The sequence below is a fragment of the Erythrolamprus reginae genome, chromosome 1, assembly GCF_031021105.1.
Source record: "Erythrolamprus reginae isolate rEryReg1 chromosome 1, rEryReg1.hap1, whole genome shotgun sequence".
NCBI classification, from domain to species: domain Eukaryota; kingdom Metazoa; phylum Chordata; class Lepidosauria; order Squamata; family Dipsadidae; genus Erythrolamprus; species Erythrolamprus reginae.
Genome location: NC_091950.1, coordinates 136780907 through 136792045, shown reverse-complemented (window position 1 = coordinate 136792045; position 11139 = coordinate 136780907).

Genomic DNA, 11139 nt, shown 5'->3' with positions numbered 1-11139 from the left:
TAGTTTGTTGCTTCAAGGAACTGTTTGTTGACTAATGATTTCTGTAACATACGACCATAATTTGGTCCATAACTTTGGTCACAACCCAATTTGATTGTGACCTGAACCTAATTTTGGAAATTTGTCACTTACAAAACAAATGGCGCAGAAGGCAAAATCGGCTGAGGGGGAAAATGTGAATTTTTTCGTCGGAACCCTATTGGGTCATGGTCAGAAGTGTTTGTGACCCGAGGTTTTACTGTACCTAACAGAAAATTCTATTTTGCTTTTCTTTGCTGCCCTTCTTTTCTCAATTTCTGTCCCCTCCCACCCATTTTATATATGAGTGCAGTGATGGCAAATCTTTTTTGTTCATGTGCCAAAAGGTGTGTGTGTGTGCTAGCAGTCATGCATTCATGTGTCTACACTCATTCCATTTTTCTGAACTTACAGTTTGCCCATTGGCTGATTTTTGCACTCCAGGGCTTCAGGAAGCTTCCCTGAAGCCTCCAGAATGGGAAATGGCTTTCCTCAAGGTTGAAAATCAGCTGGCCAGCATGTACATGAGTGCTGGAGATGACATAGGGCAACATAATTCCCAAATATGCCCATGTTACACCAACACTCCACAGTCTGCATTGGTTGCCGATCAGTTTTTACGGTCACAATTCAAAGTGTTGGTTATTACCTATAAAGCCCTTCATGGCACCGGACCAGATTATCTCAGGGACCGCCTTCTGCTGCACGAATCCCAGCGACCAGTTAGGTCCCACAGTGTGGGCCTTCTCTGGGTCCCGTCAACTAAACAATGTCATTTGGCGGGACCCAGGGGAAGAGCCTTCTCTGTGGTGGCCCCGGCTCTCTGGAACCAACTCCCCCCAGAGATTAGAATTGCCCCCACCCTCCTCGCCTTTCGTAAGCTTCTTAAAACCCACCTCTGCCACCAGGCATGGGGGAACTGAGATATTCTTTCCCCCTAGGCCTTTACAATTTTATGCATAGTATGTTTGTATGTATGTTTGGTTTTATAATAAGGGTTTTTTAGCTGTTTTAGTATTGGATTGTTACATGCTGTTTTTATTATTGTTGTTAGCCGCCCCGAGTCTGCGGAGAGGGGCGGCATACAAATCCAATAAATAAATAAAAATAAAATAAATAAATCTTGCATGCCCTCCAATATGGCTTCACATCTCACCTGTGCCATAGGTTTGCCATCAGGTGCCAATAGAGTACCTTATTTTATAGACAATTTTGAACAGTGATACTCAATTTTTCAGTATGGTTTTTGTATTACAGATTTTGGCCCGGGGGTGTTAATGCATGTGAGGCATGTTTTAGCAGTAATAAGCAGGCAGGGATATAGACAGGCACCAAAGCTTATCAGAATCATGTTTGCCTCATGTGGCTGGCTGAAATCAGCCTGAGTAAACAAACAAACAAAAAAAGACACTCAACAGTGCTGATGTCCCATATGTACCTCACTTGCAGAAAACAGACCAGCCATGTCCCTCCTTCTCCAGCTATTTTCAGCCAGGATGGAGCCATGTGTATGTTTTTTAAATATTTGGGTGAATGTAGGCAGGAATAGAACTCTGCTTTGCCCCACCCAAAGGCCTGTAGGTGGATTTGCACTATTTGCAAGCACCTTGGAATAAAGAATTGGAATGCCAAAAAAGCATTCTTTTCTTGGTCTTTGACCCATGCAGGCTAAGTCAAATGCTTATCTGATTTAAGAATCTTTAAACCTCTTTACGTCCATGCAGCTACTTTGAGAATCCTGGAATACTCGCTGCTGCTTTAGAGAATATCCAACAGGTTGAGACAGGGTGCCTGCATTTGATGTGAAGCACCCCTGTCTGTTTTATATTTGTATCCAGCACCCATCCAATTGGTTGACAATCACTTTTTGCTGGAAGTATAAAACGATACAGGTAACTTATGCAAAGGAAATGAGCTGGCTCCACTATCATGCTACTTTAGTTTATATTTATGCCTCAATCCATTAATAGGCTTTTTGAAGAATAACATCTGAATGTGATTTTCAGTTATATACTACAAGGTAGCACTATAAGCAGTAATGGGCAGCCAAAATTTCTACTGCCACACTGTGGTTCATTTTGTGGGTGTGGCTTAATGGTCATGTGACTGGGTGGGAGTGGCTTGCTGGCCATGTGATCAGGTGGGAGTAGCTTGAATGATCATCATCATTCAAGTGAACTGTTAAGTCCTCGACTTGCAACCTTACCAGTGTCGCTCGCTGGGGTGACAATTTGCTTCGTGTTTCCGGCACTCTCCTTCCTGGGTCGCCGCCCCCTGCCTGAGGCTGGATAGTTAGGCGAATGGGTGCTGCCAGAAGCATAAATGCTGCCAGAGCCACTTCCACGCATGCCTTCTGCTTGCACCTCAGGTGGGAGGTGGCCGTGGGAGGCTGGAGAGGAGCTGAGCAGGAGAGAGGGAAGCTCATCCGAGGCCAGGAAGGAGGAAAGAGGGAAAAAAGCAAGGAGCGCAGATGCAGCAGCAGTAGCAGGGGGGAAAAGGAGAGCCGAGACGAGACCAGTAATCCAGGAAATGACAGCTGCCAATCAGTTGGAGCTGCACACACATCTTCATTTCCGCCAGTGGAACTGCGTTCCACCCCATCCTGTCTGCTTCCCACCCCTGACTATATGAATAATTATGCATTTACAAAGTGTGCAAAAGAAGATTTTTATTTTATGGTGGGGAAAAAATGTACCATCCTGGATTTACAGTTCTGAATTGATGACGTGCCTGTTTTTTTGCTCATGAACCGGCTCTTTATCAAGAAACTGGAAACAATTACAATAAAGCCAAACTATACCTGTTAGGCAAGTAGGTTCAAATTTGGTCACAGTAACTAAATTGCTGCCAGCTAAGCTTGAAGTAGGTCAGATCGGTAGCCAAAATGATAAAAGAAGTGAGAACGAAATATATACATTTACAGTATCTCGACTCCGCCCTGGTTGGTGCCATACAGAAGAAAGAATTCGTACATGCTCTCTACTGTAGTCAACTGGGCAAAACACAGCACTCTGTTCTTCTTCGCAGTTGGTTGAACATGATGATGCATCAGCAAAGTGTCTTCTAAAGCAGGACCTGTTTTGTTAACTTCAACCCCGTCCTACAGGTTTCGATGGGATGGGATGGGGTGCGGTTGGGCAGGGTAAGAACACGGTAGCATTCTGAATAACTCTGGGGGGCTATATTTAGAATCAAAGAAGTGGGAAAATGAGGACAGGGGCCACTACCTGAGAAAAGGAAAGACACACAGTCTCTTTCCACTGGTGTTAGGAAAGTAAACATTTTCTTTCATTTTTTTTAAAAAAAACCCAGCCACCTATCTAGGGACCAATCTATTTATTTCCATTCTAAAAGCTCCAGCTTCCAGGCGGAAGCTTAGTCCCATGTTAAGCACACACAGAGATGTGGATTTGATATAAATGACTACAGCCCGAAGTTCTGATGTTCCCTTAGGCAAATGCATGATGTTGAACAACTAAAGATGGAGTAGCTCTTCCAGGCATGATCCTGGCCCTAATTAGTGGCTATTTTGCATTTTGTTAGAGGAAAGCTACCACACTGAAGACAAAACATGGGCATTAAACAGTCCCACAGTGATGTTCTATCATGAAGAAAAGAGTCCTCTTCCCAATGGCTGCGTGAAACGATATTAATGAATAAATCTCATCAGAGCCCAGAGGCATTTGGATGCATCTTTGTTTCACAAAAGGTCAAAAAGCTAGTTATGGTTTGGCTTTTGTTTCTAGGGAGCTAAGCTGCCTTTCTCCTCCAGTTCACCTTCAGGTATCCACAGTTGTTCATTACTGTTCACTGCTCAGTTTTCAGAAGTCATGAGTGGTATCTCATGCATGTGGAGACTTGATCCAACGCAGCTCTAAGCAGATTGCAAAAATGTGCATTAATTCCATCAGGTTGTTTTGGTTTATGTCAAAATTAAGTCTCCAAGAGTTCTTCAGTAAAGCTGATATAGTGAAAAGGACTACACACTTTCTACTTTCCATCTGAATTTCTCCACCAGGATGGTCAGCCTGTAGGCCATTTATAGTCCCTCAATGCTCCATCTATAGATGAATAAATAAATACTCCCAGACCAAGGGTAAGGCAAAGTTTATTCTTCTATGATTTGACTGGCTCAGGAATTCTGGGAGTTGAAGTCCAAAAGTCATAGAAGAGCAAACTTTGCCTACGCTTGCTCCAGACGATGGGGAGGGAGCTTTTCTAATTTTGGCTTAGGGATTAGTATCGTGAGAAAAATAACTTTAAGAGAATCATGCTTGGCTTTTATTAATGTTGGGCGAACCGAACCTGCAAAGTTCGGCAAAAGTTCGGGTTCAGGTTCAGGAGAAGGCCAAAAAGCACCGCCGCCTGGCTGTCACCTTCCGAAACAGTCGGGGCGCTTCTCGGCATTCTCCCGAATGCCGAACCCAGAAGCTCGGCAAAAGTCCCCATTTCGACCAGCCAGGAAGGACGTCTCCATGACGTCAAAGCTCCGCCCCTGGAATCCCCTATTGGGATTCTCCACCTCCATTTGCGCCTCCCAACCGGCCGACAGCTGCCCGGCTCTTCTGGGAAGGTGGTAGCCAGGCGGCGGTGCTTCTCAGTGTTCTCCTGAACCTGAACCCGAACCCAAACTTTTGCTGAACTTCCAGGTTTGCCGTTCGGGAGAGCACCAAGAAGCGCCCCAGCTGTTTCGGAAGGTGACAGCCAGGCGACGGTGCTCCTCGGCTCCTCGAGTTCGGGTTTGGATAAAGTTCGGGTTTGGGTTTGGCACCGAACCCAAACTTTTATGGCAAAAGTTCGGGTGTTGAACCCGAACCCGAACTTCGTTGGGTTCGCCCAACACTAGTTTTTATCTCTGTCTAATTCCTAAAATGAAAAGAATGAGACTGAAATTTCATTGCTACTTGTTTAACGAAGACTCCTGCCAAGCTTACAGTTGAGGCATAAAACAGTTCAGTTCTTCCTTGCCTAAAATGTTCACACATCTGGCTAAAATGAACTTCATTATTTTATCAGGTGTTTCTTGCAAATCTTGGTTGACTTGCTCAAGTCTCTATGAGAAAGGTCAGCCTAGACATACTGTATTATCTATTCTTAAAAGAAACATGATTTTGACCACTGCAGGTGTTACAATCAGAGCCCATAGAATGGGGAGTGTTTGAATGGTCAAATTAAAAGTCCCCAGAATCCACCTGAATACCCAAGAATGGGGAACTGATATTGTCTTGTAGGTCAGGTAAGCATCCAATGAGCAACCTATAGGCAAGTTTACAATTGAGGACTGTGAAACTTTCATTTGTTAAATGGGAAAGAACATACATATATTCTCCTACTTGCATTCCCTTCTTAGTTAAGGTATTCATGTGATATCCTGATCTGACCACCCCATCCACTGAAGATGGGAGAAGGAGATATCAAAAAAGGAGTGACCAAGTCACTCTGCTGATTGCCAGGCTGGGTAGTCTGCTGACTATTTAGCTGGGCTCAATATCTTATAAAGGCAAAGCCATATTGGGACCATGATTCTTAATAGATACATTCACTGTTGCAGATCTGGTCAATCACTGGAAAGCTTGGTGATCTTTGCAGAAGCTCCACCATCCAATGATATGTGGGAAAGACTTTTTGTGATAACAACTATCATGTAGTATAGTCTTCCCTGGAAATCTAGCTTTAGGCACCCATCAAAGTTTATCATTGTTCACCCAAGCCTCCTCTGATGAATGACTTGTTATTCGTTGAATTGCTTCCTTCTCTTCTGCTCTACTTTGTTGAATATTTATAATAGTTTCGATTGACTGGTTTTAATTGTGTTTTAATTATTTGTAAACTACCCTGAGAGGCAGATGCAGCTTAATTAGCCTTCCCCAGTACTGTTACCAGATATGTTGGCTTGCAAATTGCATCATTCCCAAAAAGTATGCCATTGATGATGGTAATGGGAGTGCCTAGCTATCACTTAGGATATGAAAACTAAGCAATAGCTGTCAACAGCCTGAATTTCTCCACTACAGGAGGAAGGTTGTCACCATGCCTGTAACTTATTACACAGAAAAAGCTATCTGGCCGCATCAACTACATCAACTATTGCTTTAGTTAGCAAGGTCCATGTACTGTAGGAAAAGTTATACAATTGAAGTTGAGATGTTTAGCATACATATTGTGAGCTGCAGCTTACAAGGCTTAGAGGTACTCATGAACATGGACACATGCTTTCTGAGCAAAGCTTTTCTAAGTTAAGAAGTTCTCTCTGGGAAGTCTCTCTGAGTTAAGAAGCTTCCTTGCTCAGACAGCTATGTTTATTCTTATAGAAAACTTCTTGTGCACACAAGTCAATGACTGACTTACCCCAAAGATAGCTAACTACTAACAGGTTAATATCTAAAGAAACCTCTGAATCATACAGATAGATCATGTCAATATAGGTGAACGTGTGAATGCTAATTTAACCTTTGCTCTTAAATAGAGCAATAGAAGAGCTGAGTAAGTAACTTGTTCTCTAAGCAAAACAAAGAGTAGAGTGAGTAACCTTTACACTTAAATAGAACAGAGGGCAGAGTGTTCAGTCAATATTAGCTAAGATAGGCATTCCATATTGTTGGCAATGATTGACAATAACCCACAGTACTTGTGAGAAATTGAGAAATGAGTCAATTTTTTTAAAAAAAAAACCTAGGGACTTGCCAAACAAGTGATATGTGTTGAATTTACTGTGGTGGCACTGTGGTTAGAATGCAGTATTGCAGGCTAATTCTACCAGCTGTCAGCAGTTCAATTCTCACTGGCTCAAGGTTGGCTCAACCTTCCATCTTTCTGAGGTTGATAAAATGAGAGCCCAGATTGTTGGGGGGAAGATGCTGATGCTGTAATATGCTGACTCTTTAATATACTGCATAGAAAGGGCTGTAAACACTGTGAAGTGGTATATAAGTTTAAGTGCTATTGCTATTGCTATCTGTGGATACATAATAGTTTCTGCCAAGTAGAAGTATCAACATCTTGGAGGACATTATTTTTAAAGATACCCAACTTCTCAATTAATTGTGTCTAATCTTCAAGCAAACAAAAATAAAATTTAGAGAGTGAAGAATGTTTCCAAGGTGTTAACCATTACTGGCTTGCAAAATCTCAAAAGGCACTTATTCAACTCTTTCCCTTCTTCCATCAATTAATTTTTGTCCTCTATACTACAAATCTACCCTTTTAAAATAAGAACCGGGTGAAGGTGTTGCAATAATTTTACAAGTCATTCTTGTCCTTTAGATGTTTAATGCAGGGCAATGCAATTTATAAAACATCTAAAACCTATGTATCAAGCAGACTTGTGTGAAATAATGCATACAGTATGTGGAAATATCTGGCACCTGAAACTGAAGTGTGAAACTGCTAATGAAGGATGAATAGGAGCAACAATCAACTCTTGCTAAAACCAATCAAGTCTTGCTAAAAGCTGAACAGAAAACTTTATTCCCAGTAGAATTTAATTGCATTGGCATCAGAAAATGGGGTTTTTCAAAGATCTTTTCCCCTGAAAATAGAGTGTATAAAGGCATGTGCTTAGAAGCTTTTCTTGCTTCTGATAGGTACTATAATGTTAATCCAGGTAAAGTGGTTTGAGAAACACAGAACCTGAAGCACTGGAGAATTCCACTAGAAAAATAACATCTTGAGCATCTGGAGGAGGTAACTTTTATTCAAGTAAGCAAAAAAAGGACTGATGCTCATTCTATTCAGCTGTCTCATTGAAGAAAATAAAAAATATTCATTTGCTGCTCGCATTGGGAATATTCAAGTAAGATGGCTTTTAAAAAACTTTTGTTCATAGAAATGTCAATCCACATCCCCCTTTACTCTGCTTCCTGTAATGGTTCAAACCAAGTGTGCATCTTCTCCTTACAGATTAAAGATTAACTGAATTGCAAGGGATCTAGTCCAAACCCCCGCTGAAGCAGGAGACCCTACACTATTTCTGACAAATGGCAGTCTAATCTCTTCTTGAAAATCTCAAGTGATAAAGCTCCCACAACTTCTGAAAGCAAGCTGTTCCATTGGTTGATTGTTCTTACTGTCAGAAAATTCCTCCTTATTTCTAGGTTAAATCTCTCCTTGATCAGTTTCCATCCATTATTCCTTGTCTGGCTTTCAGGTACTTTGGAAAATAGTTTGATCCCTTCCTCTCTATGGCAGCCCCTCAAATATTGGAATACAGCTGTCATGTCTCCCCTGGTCCTTTTCTTCACTAGAATAATCATGCCCAGTTCCTGCATCCGTTCTTCATATGGTTAGTCTCCATCCTGGTTGCTCTCCTTTGCACTATTTCTAGAGTCTCAATATCTTTTTATAGTGTGGTGACCAAAACTAGATGCAGTACTCTAGGTGTGGTCTTACTAAGACTTTATAGAATGGTATTAGTCACTTGATTTTGATTGTATCCCTCCGTTAATGAAATTTAGGATTGCATTGAGTTTTTTGGCGGCCGTTGCACACTGCTGATTCATATTTAGCTGGTTGTCCACTAAGATTCCAAGATCCCTCCCACAGTCAGTGCTAGTAAGCCTGGTTTCACCCAATTTATAGGTATACTTTTCTCTACATTGAATTTTCATTTTGTTAGATAGGGCCAAGACTTCAATCTGTCAAGATCCATCTGGATCTTGAGCCTATCTTCTAGGGCAGGGGTCCCCAAACTTTTTACACAGGGGGCCAGTTCACTGTCCCTCAGACTATTGGAGGGCCGGACTATAAAAAAACCCCTGCGGTTTTCTTAATGCCGCTGCCTTGAGGGAGGAGGAGGAGGTGAAGTGGAGCAAGTCCCCAACTCCTTGCAGAGTTTTCTCTTTCTTTCTCGCTCTCTTCCTTCCTCTCCTTTTTTTTCTCTCTTTCTCTCTCTCTCACTTTCTCTCTCTCTCACTCACTTTCTTTGTATCTGTTAAGTCTGTATATAACCAATGTAAACTCTGTAAAAGAAAAGATCTTGTAAATACTGTTTAAACTATGAATAAACCTTGGCCGCGTCTGATTGGCTAAGACGCACGGCCGTTTCTTTTAGGCGGGAGCCTTAAAGGTATAAAAAGGGCTGTTTTGACACTGACAGCTCAGATGCGTTCCTCGCTGAAGTCACTTCGAGAGAGCTGAATAAATGGAACCATCTTGTACTCCTTGTCTGAGTCTCATTCATTTCACTGGCGACGAGAGAACGAAGAATCCACGAGTCAAGCATGAATCACCTCCAGATCGGCCGGGCTCCCGACTACTTCAACCCCGAGAAGTCGTCTTGGGACGCCTACATGGCGAAATTTGAAATCTTCCTAGAAGCGGCAGGAATGGGAGAAGCTGAAGACGACAGGAAGCGGGCGATCTTCTTGAACTATTGCGGGACTGAGATTTTTGACCTCGTCCAAACGCTCACCGACCCGCTTCCAGCTAAATCCGTTCCGTGGGACGACCTCCAAGCAAGACTTGCAAACCACTTCAAACCAACGAAGCCTGCCGTAGTCTACAGACATCAATTTTCCAGGATGACCCAGCGTGAGTCTGAGACAATCAATCAATTCGCCACGAGACTTCGCACGGTACTGTCAAAGTGCAAATTTGACAGCCCAGAAGCTCGCCTCACAGACGCTCTAATCTTTGGGATGAAGAATGCGACGGTCCGAAACAAAATCCTGACAGAGGACGACCCAACGCTTCAGTCAGTTATCAAGCTGGCTCAAACAGCCGAAGTAGCTGACGCGGCCGCCAAAGAACTCAAGGAACACGAAAAGAAGGAGACCGTCTCCAAAATCTCCGTTGCTGTTTCCCGCGCCGAAACCACAGATGACCTCAGCCCAGCTGCCACGGACGATGACACCTGTCTCCTGCTGCCATCCGAGCAAGCCAGACAACCCAGATACCAACGTCCCTCCAACCCATGCCCCGGTTGCCGAGGAAATCACCCACGACAGCGTTGCCCCTTCAGGGACGCCATTTGCCGCCGCTGCAATCGAAGGGGGCACATCGCCGAGGCTTGCAGAGCGCCCCTTCCAGAGGAGTCCTTCTCTACACCCCGCCAACAACGTTTCAACAACCAGGCACAACAACCGCGAGACAACAAATTTTCCAGAGGCTTCAATCGCAGAAACGACTCTACCGCTAACCGTGACTACGCACGAGGTAAAGCACAAACTTACGTAAATTGCGCAACTGCTAAAGGCGGGAACAAGATTATCATCTCGCTACTTTTAAATAACAAACCCTGTAACCTAGAATTAGACACAGGCTCTAAGCATTCTATTATGCCTTGGGACAAATTCAAAATGTATATGCCAAATTTTCTTAAAACTGACTTTGTTAACTCAACTTTAATAATAAGGGATTTTCAAGGTAATGTCATACCTGTTTTGGGGAAAGTAGATGTGCCTGTAAAATTTAAAAATTGTGAATATTTTCTTCCTCTGATTGTGGTTGAGGGAGCCAAACACTCCCTCCTGGGGTTAACATGGATGTCTCCTTTGGGTATTGAAATACTGGGTCTTTGTCATGTAAATGCTGAACCTGATATTCCTAACTTTATCCAAGAATTTCCTGAGGTTTTCAGCCCTACTTTGGGCACCTATAATGGGGCCCCTATCTCCTTCTCTCTAGATCCCAAGGTACCCCCAGTCAGACTTAAGCCTCGCAGGGTACCCCTACCGCTATTGCCTAAACTAGACATCCAATTGGACAAACTGATTGCCCAGGGCATCTTAGTCCCTGTAGAACAAGGGCCATGGGAAACCCCCATAGTCACCCCAGTTAAACCTGATGGCTCCTTAAGGGTCTGTGCAGACTACAAAGCCACTATCAATAAAGCCCTTCAACACCATCCATACCCGATCCCAGTAGTCCAACAATTGCTACATTCCTTGGGGGAAGGGAGAGTATTTTCAAAAATCGACCTGGCGCAAGCGTACCAACAGCTTCCGGTCGATGAGGCCACATCCCTGGCCCAGACCATAGTGACCCATAGGGGTGCTTTCAGGTGCACCCGCCTGCAATTCGGGGTCAGTACCGCCCCAGGCATTTTCCAAAGTTTCATGGAACGATTATTAGCAGGTATAAAAGGAACCTCCCCATATTTTGACGATATATTTATATCAGGAA